The sequence below is a fragment of the Phyllostomus hastatus genome, unplaced genomic scaffold, assembly GCF_019186645.2.
Source record: "Phyllostomus hastatus isolate PE091 unplaced genomic scaffold, TTU_PhHast_1.1 phas_scaffold_501, whole genome shotgun sequence".
NCBI classification, from domain to species: Eukaryota; Metazoa; Chordata; class Mammalia; order Chiroptera; family Phyllostomidae; genus Phyllostomus; species Phyllostomus hastatus.
In genome coordinates, this window is record NW_025334033.1 from 47,683,438 (window position 1) to 47,702,921 (window position 19,484).

Genomic DNA, 19,484 nt, shown 5'->3' on the forward strand with positions numbered 1-19,484 from the left:
TACCAAATAGAAAACTGATCTTAATAAGTGGAATTTATCTAAACTATACAATTAGAAGTCAAAGACTGTCAGACTGAATTAAAAATAGTCCAACTCTATGCTCTTTATAAGTGCCTCAACTAAAACATTCAAAGTCTAAAAGTCAAAACATGGGAAAAATAGACTAGGAAAATACTAATCAAAGACATCTGGTATAGCTATACAGTTATACAAAATATGAGATTTTAAAGCAAAATGCACTTCTAGGGATAAAGATCTACATATAGATCTTTACATAATTGTCACTACATAATAATAAGACTTCAATTCATCAGGAAAAGATAGTTCTAAACTTTACGCACTTAATAAGATAGTCTCATAATATATGAACAAATTCACCATCTTAGAAGATTTTAACTTCATTTCCTCATAGTAAATTAAACAGGTCAAAAAATAAGGATATAAAAAAATCTGAGTAACACAATTAACAAGCTTAATGAAAAAGGTAAGTATAGAATACTGCACTCACCAGCTGCAGAATATACATTCTTTTTGAGCACAAAATATTTATTATAGTTTGTAAAACAAGTCTCAATCAATCTGAACAAATTTATAGCATGTGCACACTTACTTGACAACTATAAAATTAAAAACCAGGAACAAAAGACAAATAAAAATAATACCATGTATTTGGAAATTTAAACTTTTATTTGGGGGTTAAAAAAGTCATAATGGACATCATAAATTCTTAGAACTGAATGATAAAGTCATATTCAAAACTTGTGAGATGCTGCTAAAATCTTATTTTGAGGAAAATGGATAATTATATATTCCTAAGTACAAAAGAGGCTCAACATTAATGAACTTAGCATTCAGTCTTTAGACATTAGGGAAAACATAGAATAAACTTTACAAAAGCAGAAAAGATACAACTGAGTTTTTCAAGGGGGGAATTTCATAATTATATGAGAAATCTTGGGCGCAACATAACCCTGAGCTGCCTGTTTTAGACCCATCAGCATATCAGCAGCATCTTTTAAGGTCCAGCCTCATAACTATACCAAACAAAAACAAAAACAAAAACAAAAACCTCATGGAAAAGGCCAAGGGAAGAAGCAAAGCAAAAGTGTGGTTTCAGCTCAGTGTAGCCTCGGCCCCTGAAATCACCCAGGGGCTCTGGCGTACACACCACACCACAGTCTTTGCCCCATTCCGACAAGGAAGTGAGGCTTCTGTACCTCCGTATCAGGCATTAGGCAGTCACTGTTTACTGGCTGTTAAAGGGATGAGTAGTGCATTACTTCCAGATGACTAGCTCCTGGTGTTGTTGCTCCAATCTACCAAGGGGAAGCCTCTAGAAAACGTCGCAGGTGTGAGCCATTAGCAGCATCACATTCAGCAGATGGAGAAGAATGGGTGCACTGAACCAATAAAATGAAAGCCAGGACATCCAGACAGAGCACCAACATTGTCTGCTACGCTCCACCCCTTGTACCTCTCAGGTCCATTTGCTTTGCACATTAGGTTCACTCCATTCTTTACACCTTCTCCAGGGTTCTGGTCGATCACAATTTCTAGGAAAACTTATAGAAAAGTTAGTGGGATGAAACTATAGCCTCCATTGCTGCAGTTCGCCCTATGGTCAGACTGATACTATTTCCTTTACCACCCACTTCTACATTCCCCTCAACCTGAGCCAGCATTCTGTTGGTTTAGGTGGCTTACCTGGTGGTGTCACCTGAAGGGTCTGAGATTTTGGTTACCATGCTGATGGCTGAGCAAATACTTGCCAAGTTACAGTGACAATACCAAGAGATACCCCAGTGGCTCACATGAATGCTAAATATATTCTTCCCTGCCACCATTATGTAGCAACAACCCTACCTCCTCATGATTGTCAGTCAATTACCCCTTTAAACATGGTAACTCTTTTCCTGCTGGGCTGCTGGCACTGTGAGCCTAGAATGGTCAAGGGCAGCAACAGCCTTAAGTTAAGCACAACTATCAACGTGTTCCCTAGTGGAAGTGTCCCCTTTCTAGAAACCAGGACATTTAGTTCTTCAACAGTCTAAAGCCTCAGAAACTAAAAGCGTAAGCTTCTCAAGTGGGTTTCTGGAAAGGGGCCATCGTCCTTCCCATTCCTTGGTTTCCAGTGGTAACACAGGGCCATAAGGTGACCAGGTGACCACTGGTTTAGGGCAAGAGCAACAAACTTTTTATGTAAAATGCTAGACAATAAATATTTAGGTTCTGTGGACCACACAATCTCTGACACAACTACTCAACTCCATCAATGTAGCATAAAAGAAGCTGTAGACAGTATGTAGATGATGAGTGTGGTTGTGGTCCAATAATTTTTTTTTGTAAAACAGCAGCCAGCCAGATTTGGCCTTTGAATGACCATTTGCCAACCTCTGCTTTAATATACATACTGTGTCTGGAAGGATAGTGCTCCATCTTTGTAGGATATCATCTCCAAGCTGTGTTTCTTAGAGGCCGTTCCATTGCTCTGTCAGGCTAACAGCTGATGAACGATGTGGAATGGAGCAGGACCAGTGAATCACACAGGCTCGTGCCCACTGCTGAACCTCTTTCTCATAAATTCATTCCCTTGATCTGAAGTGACAGACCCCATGTCAGTGAAATCAGATACTCTGTGAACCCAAGGTGCTGACCAAGTCAATGCAGGCAGGAAAGGTAAACTCACACTTAGAAAATATGTCAATTGTATTCAATTGCTGCTCTTTCCAGAGTGCAAGGGGTCTTACATAAATAAGTGCCACTAAGTGACTGGTTGTTCTCCTCAAAGATTCATGCACAGTATCAGTCTCTGTTGTTGACAGGTATGGTGACGGTGGTAGCAAGGTCAGCCTTGGTGAGGGATGCCATGCTCTTGTGCCCACGAGTAGCCTTTTTCTCTGCCATCACAGCACTCAGTTCATGAGCCCATTACACCAGCACTGTGGTAACCAATGATTGTGGCTGGCTGATATCTCTGTTGCAACTCTTCTGTTTTCTGGAGACCCTACACGGTGTCTCAACCACAGGTATTTCTAGGATCACTGTAGGGTATAACTTCTAAATAAGTACATTCTAGTGAAGCAATTTCAATCGAACAGGGGCAAGTCTCCGGAGAACCACGTGGGTGTGACTGGTATATGCTGTAGCAACACCACTGGCAGCAGCTGGGGGATGTGTACACCAAGCTAGTAGAAAGGACCGTAGGGGATCTGGGTGGGAAACCAACAGTGTCTGGCACACTGACCACATTGGGTTTCTCTAATGAATGGAGGGTTGAATTATTAGAAAAGTAATCTAAAATTAATCTGTGTAACCCACTGCATTAACATCTTAAAGGAGAAATATAATCACCTCAATAGATAGAGAAAAACGTCAATCATTCAACATCCACCACAATAACAGTGTTAACAAACTAGGATTGGAAGTAGGTGAAGGCAAACGCTATAATGACATGTGATATGCACACATAGAACAGGTTTTGTTTGATGGGAGGTGCTGGGGGGAAATGTGGAATATTTCAGCAAATCGAAGTCCAATTCCTCCTTTTTCTTGTAATGCAATGCAGAGATGAGCAGGCGCCAGAGCATTTTTGGTTGGAGGTGTGGTTCTGCCACAGGGGTCAGGAAGGTGTGTAATCTGTGGCCTGGCTACAAGGTTTATTATTATTTAACAGTAGGAGTGGCCTTTAGTGAAGGACATACAGTTACGACTTAGGTAGCAAACAACTGAGTAGCCAGCAGCCGTTCAGTGATTTGTTTGCCATAGTCACCTACTCTTTGCTATCCTAACTTCCACGTAAGCATCAGAGCAGCCATGGATGCAGACAATAATCAATGAGGACCTAGACACCGAGACAGCTCCATTTAGAAACCAATCAGATGATTACCATGAAACATCAGCTGCTTTTATTGACCTTTAAAAAAAGCTTCCTTGAAGTATAATTTCCATACCATAAAATCCACCTATTTTTTTAAAAGATTTTTAAAATTTATTTATTTATACAGGGAGGGGAAGGGAAGGAGAAAGAAAGGGAGAGAAACATCAATGTATGAGAAACACATCAACTGGTTGCCTCTCGCACACCAACTGGGGACCTGGCCCACAACCCAGGCATGTGCCCTGATTGGGAATCAAACCGGCAACTTTTTGGGTCACAGGCCAGCACCTAATCCACTGAGCCACACCAGCCATGGCAAAATCCACCTATTTTAAGTGTATCATTCAATTAATTTTATTTTATTTATAGTTGTACAACTATCCCCACAACCCAATTTTAGAACATTTCTATCACCCTAAAAAGAAAGCTTATGTTCATTTACAGCCATTTTCTGTTCCCATTCCCAGCCCTAGATAACACTAACTTATTTTCTATCTCTACAGATTATCCTTTTATGGACAATTGACATAAATAGAATCATACAATGTGTTCTTTAGTGACTGGCTTTTCTCACTGAGTATAATGGTTTTGTAGTCCATCCACACTGCAGCATGTATCAATACTTCATTTTTTTTATTGCCAAATGGTATTCCATCGTATGACTATAACACATTTTATTTATCCATTTACCAGTTAATGGACATTTAGGTTGTTTCCACTTTTTGGCCATTGCAAAAATGCTGCCATGAAAATTTGTGTTCAAGTCTTCTTGTGCTCATGTTTTCATTTTTACTGATGATCTTATGGTTATTGGATTTAGGCACCGTGAGGAAGGAGAGAATCTGGTCCCAGTGAAGTTAGGCTCACACTTGCCCCTCCGGCTGAACTGGGGAGAGGCAGTGTCCCTGGTCCCAACTGTTTCATTGTCAGGCAACCAAGGGCACTCCCAGGATCACCATCAGTCAATGTAGAGTATCCACAAAAAGTCTACAATTACTTAATGATAAAACGTTCTCTTTCACAATCAGAACAAGATATTTCTATGCAGCATTGTGTAGAAGGTTCTAGACAGTTAATGACAAGAAAAAGAGTTAAAAGACACAACAACTGGAAAGGGATAGAGATACAGAGAAAAATCAAAATAATCTATAGATAAATTATTGGAATGTGAGTTTTGTAAGGTTACTGGATTTAGAATCAAAACCAAGATACTCAAGTCAGTTTCTTTTATATAACCATTAAAACACTTTTTATTTTTTCTTTAAAAAAATTTTATTTTTTTTAATTTTAATTATTGTTCAAGTACAGTTTTCTGTCTTTTACTCCCATCCCAGCCCTCCTCACCTGCCTTCCGTTTCCACCCTCACCCCTAGTTTTTGTCCATGTGTCCTTTATACTTGTTCCTGCAAACCCTTCCCCTTTCCCCCTGAAATTCCCTCCCCTCTCCCCTCTGGTCACTGTCAGCCTGTTCTCTATTTCAGCTTCTTTGGTTATGTTTTGCTTGTTTGTTTTGTTGATTAGATTCCTGCTAGAGGTGAGATCATATGGTATTTGTCTTTCACTGCCTGGCTTATTTCACTTAGCATAATGCTTTCCAGTTCCATCCATGCTGTCGCAAAGGGTAGGAGCTCCTTCCTTCTTTCTGCTGCATGGAATTCCATTGTGTAAATGTAGCATTGTTTTTTGATCCATTCATTTACTGATGGGCACTTAGATCACTTCCAAAACTTGGCTATTGTAAATTGTGCTGCTATGAACATTGGGGTGCATAGGTTCTTTTGGACTGATGTTTCAGGATTCTTAGGATATAATCCTAGCAGTGGAATTGCTGGGTCAAAAGGCAAATCCATTTTTAGTTTTCTGAGAAAATTCCATACTGTTTTCCATAATGGTTGTATCAGTCTGCAATCCCACCAGCAGTGCACTAGGGTTCCCTTTTCTCCACAACCTCTCCAACACTTGTTGTTTGTTGCTTTGTTTATGATGGCCATTCTGTCTGGTGTGAAGTGGTATCTCACTATCATTTTAATTTGCATCTCTCTGATAGCTAGCAATATTGAGCATCTTTTCATGTGTCTCTGGATCCTCTGTATGTCCTCCTTGGAGAAGTGTCTGTTCAAGTCCTTTGCCCATTTTTTAATTTAAAATTTTTAATCAATGGAACAGAGCAGAGAGTCCAGAAATAAACCCAAGTCTCTATGGTTAATTAATATTCGAAAAGAGGCAGCAACAAAATGGAGTAAAAATAGCCTCTTCAACAAATGATGTTGGGAGAACTGGACAGTTACATGCAAAAAAAATGAAATTCGAGCACCAACTTACACCATACACAAAAATAAATTCAAGGTGGATAAAAGATTTAAATATAAGCCATGACACCATTAAAGTCCTAAAGGAGAACATAGGCAGGAAAATCTCAGATATTCCATGCAGCAATATTTTCACTGATATGTCCCCTAGAGCAAGGGACATAAAGGAAAGAATAAACAAATGGGATCTCATTAAAATAAAAAGCTTTTGCATGGCTAAAGAAAACAATATTAAAATAAAAAGAGAACCAACCATATGGGAAAACATATTTGCCAATGATATCTCAAAGGTTTAACCTCCAAAATATATAAAAACTCACATGACTCCACTCTAAGAAGACAAGCAACTCAATTAAAAACACAACTTTTTAAATGTAAAACCTAATCTACAAAAAGGTTACATTTATAGTAGCATGTAAAAATGAAGTAGCTAGAAATAAATCTAACCAAAAAGGTGCAAGCCCTTCTTGGAGGAAACTGTAATACTTTCTTAAGAACAGAAAAAGATGATTTCTATAAATTGGGAGTTATGTCCCAACTTTTTATATATATATATATATATATATATATTTATTTATTTATTTATTTATTTATTTATTTATTTATAGGTAGACTCAATATTGCAAATATGTGAATTCCCCTCAAATTGATATATAAATTCAATTAAATCCCAATAAAAAGTGTAACAAGTTTTGTTTGTGTTCTTTTTGTAAGGGTAACAAGTTTTGGATTGTTGTTTTGTTTTGTTTTGTTTTGGTTGGTGGCTCACTAAGCCACCAACCAAAATTTCTATGGAAGGACAAAGAATCAAGACTAAATATTTAGGAAACTCCTGAAGAAAAAGAATAAAGTAGGAGGTTTTTTCCCTATTAGATATCGAGGCTTTTAACTAAGCTATAGTCACAAGCCCAAATTGTACTTACACAGAAACAAACAAAAACAGACTAGTCATTGAGAACAGAGAACTCTCAAAGCAGAACACGTGCAGACAGTGTGACTTATAAGTTGTCTTTACAACGGTGCAAAGGCAATATGCATTCAGGAGAGACTGGTGAGGCATAAACTAAGATGTTTGGTAGGTTAGGTGTATTAAATGCATTTTCGACTTGTGATGATTTCAACGTACAACGGGCTTATTGGGACATAACTCCATGGTAAATCAAGGAACATCTGGATATGCAAACGACTTATGGCAGAGGTGATAATATGAATAATCAATGGATGTAGAACCTTTCAATAAATGGTGCTGGAAACTGTTTATCCAAACAGATATAAAATTGGAATGTAAATTTTTACAGCCACTTTGGAAGTCAATTTGTCACCATCAAATACAGTTAAAACTGTGGATATTGTATAATTCAGAAATTCCACTCCTGGTCAAACATGCTGGAGAAACTCTTGCACATTTTCATTATAGCTTATGTACAAAAATGTTCAAAGCAATATTATAATATTCCCTATCTTTTATATTACAATATTACAATATTACAATATTCCCTATCTTTTGTAAGATCAAAAGATAGGGGAAAAATCCAAATCACTACTGAAAGGAGAATCCCTAAGTTACTTGCAGTATAGTAATACAATGAACATACAACACTGTAGAGAAAATGAATGTATGCAGTTACATGATCAATGTGAATAAAACTTTCAAATATAGTATTGAGAAGTCCCCAAATAGTACGTATAGTATGACTGCATCTGTATTGTGTTAACATGTAAAACAAAACAATATACAATTTAGGAATACTTATACCTGTGATTAAAACATAAAAATAAAATAAGGGCAGTGACTATCAAAGAATCAAATATCAAGGGTAATTAATACCCTGACTAGCTGGGGCAAGGGACTGGTCTATGGAAGGTGTAGCACGAAATTAGGGAAGAACACTTCAAATACATTGGTAATATTCCACTTCTTAGGTTCAGTGATAGGTCTAAAACTTTTAAAAATTGCTACTTTTATACTTTAAACATAAAATATCCCTTTGTATGCATTAAATATTTAATAAAATTGTTGCAGACACACTGTAGGGTCAGGATGGACCCCTATTCAAGCTGAATAGTACAAAATCTGGTTTCAATGCATACAGATACACCCCCCCACCCCGCCAAGAAGGTACGAAAAGATGTATTCCCCATGTGAGAGCAGGGTGGCTCCCAAGCAGACTCAAAAATGGCTTGAGAGCACAAGAAAAGATTAGCTTGGGATTGTTATGGTGACTGGGAGGGTGACTAGAACAAAAATTCCTGTACATGGTTTAATCTTGCACAGGCACAAAGGAAAGATCACCTGGGCTTTTTTATCAGCTTGCCCCCATGTGGGACAAAGGGGGAAAAGGCAAAGGTGAGGCTTAAAAGATGTTAGTCAAACATCAAAAAACAGTCACACCCTTTATTACAAAAAAACATTTCAAACAAAAAAGCACAGGGAACAAAAGGGTATCTGTCATTTGGGGGAAAACATGTCTGCAGAGAAAAGCATGTCACCCATCCCTTTTAAAAACCACTTCTCCCATTCTTCTCTCCACTAGAGGAATATGGTCAAACTGTTAAATTTGGTAGAAAGTCAAATTATTTACTATTCCATAGAAGAAACTGAGTATCGAGGAGTTATTGCAGTAACATAATAAGCTGAATATCGAGTCCTGTGGGGTGAAAAAAGTAAGAGTTATTCATGGCTGAAACCAGTCATCCTGGGATGATGCAGTGGGATCAGCATCGTTTGGGCCTGTTACACAGCCGAGCCCAGAGGGAGCCACTGGCTTTACCGCCATGGGAGTGGAGGAAGGTCTGCAACTCTACACCTATTAACTGCACCCGGACACCAGGCCTAAAGCCTTCTCCCAGAAAAAAGTATTTCGCCCATACTGAAAAGAAACAGGCAGTGAATGACAAGTATACATCAATTTTTGAGCCACCCACTGGGTACTGCTGTGGATACAAAGATGAGTAAGATTCAGCCTCTGCTCTTCATGGGTTCACTGTCTCTTGTATTACCTTTGTAGCCTGAAGTGTGAAAATGTGGATTTACACAAAACCTATAGCCAGACTGATAGCTCAAATGATAAAAATAATTAATCGGGTTACTTTCAATACACTTCGGTATTAAAGAATTCATGAGAACAATTAGGAACCGTATCTACTGTGTGATATATGTTTACAGAAGGTGAAAAAACCCACGCTCTCCTAACCAACAGGTTGGGGTGGATGAAAAGACTGTAAAATCACAGGTCAGTAGAGCTAAAGGGGAAGAAACAGATTGCCAAAATACTCTGCATTAATGAAGACTGGAAATGTGGGATGAATGGAGAATGGGAAAAGAGTACGTTCAAACTGAAAACATTTGAGGAACTTTTAGGAAGAGAACTGTATGCCCTGAAATTCTAAGTTGTTGGTACAAATGAAATACAAATTCCTTTCTCTCTCCAATCTTTAGTACACACACACACCCCCCTTTTAAAGAGAGCTGTGTGGGGTTGGAAAGAGACTGAACTCAACATCCGGTCTGATGTAGATCAGGTCAACATAATTATAATGTTGTAAAAATACTTATTATGTGCCAAGTGGTATTCTGAGCTCTTTATATACACTAATATATTTACATGTTTTATAGCAATTAGTTCATTTAACTCAAGGCAAACCTATAAGGTAAGCAGTGATATTTTCATCATTTTGTAAATGAGGCATGAAAAACGCAGAGGTTAAGTAATTTGTCCAAGGTCACATGGAAGCTAAGAGGCAAAAGTGGATTTCATCTTGTGTGGGTTGGTAAAATGGGTATAGAAATGATCTGTAAACTGAATGCATTCAGTGGAGGTAGAAGTGTGGGTCAATGGTCCCTCCCCGCTCTCTCACACACACAAATTGTTCCAGTTCTGAGTTTATTGATTTTTCACCCCTCTGAGAATTAATAAGCAAATACAAAGAAAGTGTCTGCACTTCATAACCACTTCTACATTCTGCCTAGAGCCTTGCCTCTATCCATCTTCCTCTTGTTAGAAAGTCCTACTGATGCTGCTCCATTGGCTACACACTAATGCTTTTTGTTCAGTCTCTGCCACATAGGGGTCTCCTGCTGTCTGCCATAGATGTCAGCCTGCCTTTTAAAGGCTTCATTACTCCCACCACATGTGTCCACACGCAGAAAGCAACCTCGCAGATCAGGTCCAAAGTGAGACAGAGATCTCAAACAGATCAGCCCCAGGCTACAGGCATTCAACTTTCCCTGCCTGTCCTTCTCAGCAAGTTCTCCTATCCCAATCTCCCTTGCTTTCTCTCTCCTGGTTAAGAAGAGTGCAGGATCTTCCTGTAGGCAGCACTCATACTCTGAGGGTCCAGGAAGAGAAAACTACCGTATTTTTCAGACTATAAGTTGCACTCCCCCACCCCAAATTTGGGAGGAATAATGGTTGTTAATGCTGCTGTTGAGTTCTGTTGAGTTCTGAGGAATAATGGTTGTTAATGCTGCTGTTGAGTTCTGTACATTTACACTGGGGAAATATTATGTTATTTATGTTATTAAATATTTTACCACATTTTTTGCCTCGAATTTTTTTTTTCCTATTTTCCACCTCTAAAACCTAGGTGTGTCTTATGGTCTGAAAATGTGGTAAATGAAAGAAGAGAAAGGATCTCGGAACATTTTCACTTAAACTCCCAGTTTAACTTCTGTAAAGACCTTTCCACTGAAGTGGCTATGCATATATGTAAACATCTGATATGAAGCACACAAACCTCTTACTCACATGTACACACCTCTTATTTGGATCAGAGCTGAGAAGCCAGCTTAGGATAAGATGCATCATTTCTAAGAATTTTGACTATATTTACTGTTTTCACCCTCCCCAGTTAAGGAAAATGAGACCCAGAGTGGTTAAGCAACTTGCCCTAGGTGGCAGACTAGTGCCAAGTTAAAAGGGACTTCCCAACAAGGCTTCCTTAGCTGTCACTGAAGCAATGAGGATGCACAAGATGGTCCTGACACATTGTTGGCTTCACATGTGGTTCAAAGACCTATGGGAAATAACTTCATTAGGGTTTATACTTGCAGTGGGGAGATAGTAATATCTACCCAATGGTTGGGATAGCCAAGCCATCGGGAGGGAAAGCAGGTCCCCGTAAGTGATAAAGGCATCAGACATCCTGTGTTAGAGTTAACAGTGATGCCTGAGTGGAAATAGCAATGGGTCTGCCCTTGAGCACACTTTTATCCAACAGCCCTCACTGCTTTCAGCAGGCATCTGCACACCCAGGGGGAAGAGTGAACCGTGGGCAACATTAAAGTGCTATGCCACCGGAGCCTAAGCAACTCCCCTTCCAAAAGAACTGAATAGAAAAGGAAGTGTTTTCCTTATAAACAGAGCTGGCGCAGAGGTGAGCAGCTGTGGATGGCAGCAATATGAATAGCTGGTGCCCAAATCCTAACCAGACTCGGAGGACAGCAAGCCAGCACCACCATGCCGGAAACATCAGGAGACGTGGTTGACTGAGGGCTGTAGATGTGCAGAGGACAGAGAGCTGACAGACTCAAGGTGACCACAGAACAGAAGTGCAGAGCAGAGGCCCACGAGTCCAGCAGTCTGATGTCCTTCAGAGCAGGGGGCAAGTTCTGATAGTGTGTACCATGGCCCTGCCCTCTGGGGACGATCTAAGAAGACATTTATGAGGAAAGACTAAGGTCCTGTCATTTTGCCAGAAGGGGGCTGTTGAAGACCAAGAAGAAAACTGTTCAGATGCTCCTACCCAGGACCACTAATTGGGTATCTTCAGGTACATTTATGTCCTGGATGCCTGAATACATAAATTTATATGAGTACTTTTAACATTTCTTTTCACATAGATACATGCTTTAACAACTTCATTTCTTGGGTCTGTTTCCTCTTCTGTAAAATAAAATTACACTTACATTCCTTTCAGTTCCATAGTTTTGTCTCTAAGTAAATAATTTGGGCACTTGGCTGAAAATCTTGCAGCAAAGATCACTATTCTTCTATAATGGCCCTCCTTTCTGTTTTGTTAATTTCCATCCTGATGGCCACCACCCAAGTTCACATCCTTACCCCATTATTCCTGAACTATCTGCTCACTGGTCTCTCAACTTCACCTCCTTCATGTTATTACTACCACATTCCCCCTTCCAACCCCACACTTGCAATGAGTTTTCTGATTCTGAAATCTCCTGGGGTTCCCACTGCCAATGTGAAAAGGCTCTTGATCACATGACCTTAACAACCTGGTCTTCTCTCTCCAGTTACCACTCCACGTCTCTACCTCCCCTAACCGTAAACATTTCCCAGAAGTCTTCCGTTTTGGTTGTTTTCACTTCCTTATTTCCCATGCTGTCTTCGAGTCACTCCAATTCAACTGTATCCCTATTCCTCCTCTGAAGTGACTGTCATAAACCCAGATGACCTCTATGTTGCAAGCTCAATACTCAGCTCTTGATTCTCTTCTCACATAAAAGTCTAAAGCACTTGACACCAGTGGGCACACCTTGAAAAATGTTCTTCCCTTGATTCCCATGTATGATGTCTTCCATAATAAAAAATGTTGGTGTGGATTTTTTTTAGATCTGATTGTTACCTACGCACTCCTTTGGAATATACACTCATTTGTCTTAAATCTTTAGATTGTCACCCTCTTGAGAGTAGATACTGATTTTGCCTTATATGTCAACGTGGTCAGCTGCTTACAAACGCACCCAAGTAAGGGGCAGTACCTCAGACAGCTGCCTCCGACACCAAACTTTTTTTGGCTCTGTAGCTCAATTCACGCTGTTACCCTTCCTGAATACTTGTTCAACTGTCCTTCTGAATACAACACTATTCCTTTCCAAGACTGGATCCCAAGAGAATCAATCACTTCCTCCTCCATGCTCCCTACGCCAGGTGCTCCTCTCTCCAAGTCCCTGAACCCTCCATCTCACTCACTGGTTTATAACTCTGCCTTTACCTACAAGACTGAGAATTCCTAGTGGGCATAAAATATCTGACTTTTTTGTGGTTCCGATACCTGGTTCAGTGTCCACCACTTAGTAACTGTCCAAGTAATATGATGGGGGATGCCCCCCCAAAACAAAATTATCTTCTAAAGGGCAGGCCCCTTATAGTATAAGCTCCCCCCCACTAGGTTAGTGTTCTAGGAACCCATCTGTACGGTGTAACCATGCTGTGAGAGGCTGTGTTCGGCTTCAGTGAATTTTTTTGAAGACTCTTTCAGCGCCTTTGCCCATTTCATGATGGGTGATTTACAAGTGCACCTGCCCACACCACGCTGAGTGTTCAGCAGTTTTTGACAAAAGAGCCGCATGACCCGTGCCCCACCCTCCCTATTCACCTGATCTCACCCTCAGCAATGTTTTTTCTTTCCTCAAATGAAAAAAGTCCTCAAAAGGAAATGTCTTGCTGATGTAATAGAGGTAAAACAAAAATGGCAGAAGCACTAAAAGGCATCAAAATTGATGAGTTCAAAAACCGTTCTGAGCAGTAGAAAAAATGTCTTGACAGGTGTATTGCATCACGTGGAGAGTGCTTTGAAGGTGACGGAAGTTGAAACATGTAAGAATAAATACACAATTTTGTATACATAAATCTGGTTTTATTTAAGCCCCCCCCCCTCCCCCAAACATGGGAAGTACAAGAAAGAAGGCTTGAAGAAACCAGGCCCAGAGGGGCAGCAAGAGAAGCTGATGACGGCTGCTAAGGAAGCCAGCCATGGACTAAGAGAGCTGGCTAGTGGACACTGCCTGCCGGCCACCTCGCACCCCTGGCTTGGCTACAGTGAACACACGCTTGTCCCCTCATTTTCTGTCCAGTCTCAGACCGTTGCTAGTACCTCTGGGGTGGGAAAATGTGCTCCTCTGAGGCCTCACACGCTGTTCACATGCACATATTACCTCCCGGTGGCTGAAGAAAAAGCTCCGAGGTAAAGAGGCTTGAGTTGAGTCCCAGATTCACCATTAACTTACTCCAAGGACATTTCAGAGCCTCGACACCCTATCTGCCAAATGCAAATAATTGTCTGGACTCACCAGGGCTATTGTGAAGCTCAAATGAAGACTCAGCTGACTGTGCACTCTTACTCACATTTGAAGTTCAAGATCTTAGCAGAGTACCTAGGATACAGTTGGTGCTCAGTGATGTTTGTTACACGAACAAAATAAGATCAACCTGCTCTGTCTCTATTTCCCCTGTACTGGCACCAGCGCAACTCAGAACTCTTGGAAACTCGGTTTCTCCCTCTTCCTCACTGCCACATCTAATCTGCCACCATACTTGGTCAGTCGCATCTTCAAATCCTTCTTGATTCTCTCTTTTCTATTCTGCTGTCTCTGCTTGCTTCAGTTAGCATCCTCACCATTTCCCTCTCACCGGCTGTATTACTTTAGGCAGAAAGCCCAGGTGGGAACACTGCCTGAGAGAGGGTGGATGAGGAGAGGGTCCAGGTAACCAGGTCAATCCTGGAGGAGTGTTACCTAAGGTAGTTTTGCTGTTGAAAAGTATCAAGGTCACATTTGAGAAGTCAAGATCATGTGTTAAATCTGAGAAGCAAGGAAAACATTAGCAAATAAGTTACAATCCAAATTGAGCAAGACGTGACGGATATATTGTGATAAACAGTGTAGTACAGCAGCAGCGATCACAGTCATAGCAGAATGCACAACTGGCTTTTAAATGGCCTTGACACGTGCTGCAGGAGTAGGGGCCTTTTAAAACTGCATCTCGCTGAGGCACAATACATGGAACAGACTGACAGATCTCAGAGGGGAGGGGTGGGGGGACTGGCAGAGATTAGCCACAGAACACATACGCATATATGCATAGCCCACGGACACAGATAACAGTGTGGTGAAGGCCAAGGGGGGAGAGAAAGGGGAGGACTTATGGGGCACTTCTGTAATAGTGTCAACACTAATAACAAACAAACAAACAAACAAACACACTTCTTTCTGGGAAACACAACGGTCTTCTAGATGCTTCTCCCTCCTTCCAGACCTGTCCCCCTGCTATCTACCCTCTATACTGTGGCAAAAATCATCTTAATAAAATGAAAGCCTGGTTTTTCACATCTCTGCTTCATGCCTTTTAGTCAGCACCACCTCCACAAAGTCAATTCTAAACCTGTAAAATGACATACATACCCTATCACTTGTTAAGGTCCCAGTGGCCTCTTCAGCCTCATCTCCTAGCATTCTTCCCATGCCACCATACCGAACCACACCTGTTCTCCAAAATGTACTTTCCTCTCTCGCACCTCCTGCCGTCATCCATGTTGGTACCTATGCTGCTACTGTCCTTGCCCATTTCAGGCAACTGGGACAATCTTATTCAAGCATGCAGACTCAGCTTCACAACCACTTCCTCTGGGACTCCTTCTCATACTTTCCAGTAGTAAGAGGGCTGACCCCCTGCTGTGCTTCCACAGTGACTTGGAAATGTTGGTATTAGAACACTTACTACATTCCACTGCTTTTTAATTTTTTTAAAAAATGAGACATAAAAATACAAACAAAAAAGTGCATGTCAAAACCATGAAGCTCAATGAATGATCACAAAGCACTCATGTAATAACCATCACCCAGAGCAAAGGTTGGCAAACTTTTTCTGTAAAGGGTCAGATGTTACTGTTTTAGGCTTTCTAGACATATGAACTACTGCTTAATGCTGTTGTAGCAAAACCAGTAATAGACAACAGTACACAAAAGGATATGGATGTGTTCCAATAAAACCTTATTGACAAAAAGAGAAGGCAAGGCCAGATTCGGTCTGTGGGCTGTATAGTGCAGACGCCTGACCTGGACCAGTTCCAGTCCAACCCTTCATTAAAGACTATTTCTTACCTCTCCCAAAAGATAAGCACTATTGTGACATATATAGCAACTGCTATTTTTCTTCATAACTTTACCATTGAAGCATGAAGCCCAAAACAGTTTATTTTTGATATTCACATAAATGGAATTGTATACCATCTGTTCTTTTATATTTGACTTTTTTTCACTCCATATTACACTTGCGGAATTCATCCATGTTAGTGCATATAGCTATAGTTCTTTGATTTTCATTGGAGAGTATTCCATCATATAAATTTATTTCCGTATTCTGTGATATTTGGTTAATTTTAGTTTTTTACTGTTATGAATTATTATTATGCAGCCATGAAGAGTCTTACACATATATCTTGATGCACAGGCACCTAATTCAGTTTCTTTATGTTCTATCATCAGTGTGTGAAATTTCTAGTTGTCCCACATCCTTGCCAATTCCTGCTATTCTTCTGCTCCTTTTAAAGTGTCAGCCATTCTGTCAGATGTGCAGTGGTATCTCATTGTGATTTTAATCTGCATTTCCTTTTCTGATTAATGAGGTTGAACCCTTTTCACATTTGTATTGGCCATTTAGATATCCTCCTTTGTGAAGGCTCTGTCTTTTTACTTATTGATTTATAGGAAGCTCATTTTATTTTCTGGACACAAGCCATTTACTGATTGTATGTGTGGCAAATAACTTCTCCCAGTTTAAAATTTATCTTTTCTCTTTATTTATGTTATCTTTCAATGAGGATCAGTTCTTAATTTTAATAGTATACAACTATCAATATTTTCCTTTATAATGATTCTTATGTCCCATCTAAGAATTATTTTTCTGCTCTGAATAGATTATATCATCTAAAATTTTTTAAAGCTTTTACATGTGACATATAGTTAATGGAATATTGATTTTATGTGGTATAGAAGTCAAGATTCTATTTTTTCGCCTTGTGAATATTTGTCCCAACACTATATATTTAAAGGATCTTCCTTTACATAGTACGTTATAGTGTCTTAATTTTTCCCCCATAAATCAGGTATTGGCATAAATGGGTCTTTTTTTCCCCTGAAATCTCTATTATTTTTATTTTGTCTATTTGTCTATCCTTGTTCATATACCTTATTACTGCCTTAGGAAAATCTTGGCCCTTTGACTTTCCAATTAAAAAAATACAGATTAATGGACAGACCAAAGAAAACCATTAAGGAAAATGAGAAAGAGCTGCAAGCTAGAAGAAGGAAGAGGAAGAAGCACAGTGGGTTTGTATAAAATAAGGTTTTTTAAAAACAGAAAGGCAGTATTGGTAGCATACACAATAAAACAGTCAAGGTAAAGATGAGAAAGTGTTGGATTTAGAAAGTGGTGGGTCAGGTATCAGCCAGGAAACTTTAGGGAATAAGTAGGAAAGAAGTTCAAGCAGCAAATTCACTATTGGGTGGGGGGTAGAGGGGCAGAGGGTGCTAACAGAGAAGGGAAGAAAATTATTAGTGTATAACTGATACTGTCAAACTCTCTTCTGTAGGTTATGCCATTAAAGACTACTACTATTTATCAAAGGAAATAATCCACCTTGAAGATGTTACAGTAACTGTGGGATACATATAACAATAGGATGTTCTGTACATAACATTCCTACACGGGAAAGAGGATGTAGTACTTGAGTTCATTCCAGTAGTTTTGTTGTGCTTAAGAGCACTGAATCCAATATTTTTATCGCCCTGACTCCAATGTACCCATAAGCCATTTGACCCGCTACCAGAGACAAGGTTTATTAACTCTTTCCCAAAATGGACTATTCTAAATTTAAAATGAAGTGGCCTTGTCCTTGGCCTCATTAGTATAGTTGAACTAAATTCTGACCGAAAGGCCTACCTCCTGTTACAAAGCTTTATCAAAGTTATACTGTTTATGGACAAGACTGAGAACTGTAAAAGCAAATAACTTGCCCCAGATCACACAGTAAATAAAGTAAGGTGTCTGCTTTCCAACTTGGTTCCCACTGATTTCAGGACTCAGTCCTTCCACTGGTATACCGGTGTCAACCTGTGTTCCCTTGAGCAGTGGGAGTAATCCCCATTACCAAAGCATTCAGCGTAAATAGGGACACAAACACTTAAAGAACACCATGGAATATCATGAGGCAGTAATGTACTAAGGGTAGGTACAAAAGTGTTTTAGAAACACAAAAGAGAACAGCTACCACTTGGGGAGTCCCTACCACTTAGCAGGCATCGTGCTAAAAACCCTGTATGTACCCTTACAAATATGAAATGTGAAGAAAGCCCATTTCACAAACTTGAACTGGTGCGTGGAAATGCCCCAAATTGTACAACGGTCAAGTAACTGCGTTTGGCCCCAGTGATCCTGAGAAGCTGCACGCTGTATCAAGTAAAAAATGCAGACTTTGTAATCACTAGTCTGGGGCTAAAATCTGGCTCTGACGTACGCTAGTTTTGTTACCTCCTGCCAAATCTCTCAGCCTGGAGGCCGGTCTAGAGAAACTCTCAAAAGCAAACCTCGCCCGCGGATGCTAGAGTCCCAGTCTTCAGCCGGCCGCTAGACAGACAGAGCGCAATTAGATCCCTCAAGGCAGGAGGCACCGCCCCTTCCGGAATCCCGCCCCGAACGCTTTCTTCTTCAAGCCTCTAGGTTCTCACCTCTCCAACTCCGACACCAACAAGAAAACACTGCAGCGGAGGGTCTTGTTCTTGAGCAAAGCCCACGTCACTGCGTAGACAAACATGACTGAACTCTCCGATCCACCTGGACGCCCTGCCAAACAGGCCCAGCGCGCCCACCCCCAATCTCTGCGGCTCCAACTGCCTCCAGGACAAGAACACGCTCTTTCGCAGCCTCCGAGCTCGCAGTCCTCTTCCGGGAGACCTCCGTCAGGCAGGAGCAATCGATTCCTCGTAACGTACTCAAGCATCTCCCTCGGAAACTGCAGCGCGAACTGTTTGGTTCCGGTACGCCGGCGTGCAATTGGGTTTTAGAGATTTGAACTCTAAACGCCTGTCACGGTCCAGTTCTTGGCTAAAGTCTTACTAGGGCACTGAGCCGCTCGATAAAATCAGCCAAGGAAAATTATTGTAAAGGTAGTACTCTGGTCTCCGGCTATTTGTGGAATGGGGAGTTTATCGTCATAATATTTTTTCAAAACTTTTTAAGTGCTACTAAGTGTTAGGTTGATTGGTAGCAAACAGCGTACTGTCATGCGATCGTCGAACCTTTAATGCTAGTACTTTAACCTCCAGTTAGCCATTAATCTTCAAGCATCTATGAATCTGTGAATGCCGCTTTTTCATTCATTCAACTGCCACCCAGCACACCTTTTTTAAGGCTTGAGGAAGACAGAGATGAAAATATATCTATGACATGTTTGATTATATACTTGATATATTATGATTATATGATCCCTGCCCTAAAGAAGCCGGCAATCTAATGGGCACGCATGTGAAAGTGTGCCTAAGGTACAGCGGTAGCTTAGGA

At 40.4% G+C, this 19,484-nt stretch overlaps 1 long non-coding RNA gene across 1 annotated transcript; it reads right to left on the minus strand.

Annotated features, from left to right (window-relative positions):
* Positions 1-666: 666 nt before the first annotated feature.
* LOC123808522 lies at positions 667-19,424 on the minus strand. Its single transcript, XR_006783795.1, has 2 exons — positions 18,653-19,424; positions 667-1,562 (listed from the first exon to the last, which is right to left on the minus strand). It is a non-coding gene; the product is annotated as an uncharacterized LOC123808522 (long non-coding RNA).
* Positions 19,425-19,484: the final 60 nt, after the last annotated feature.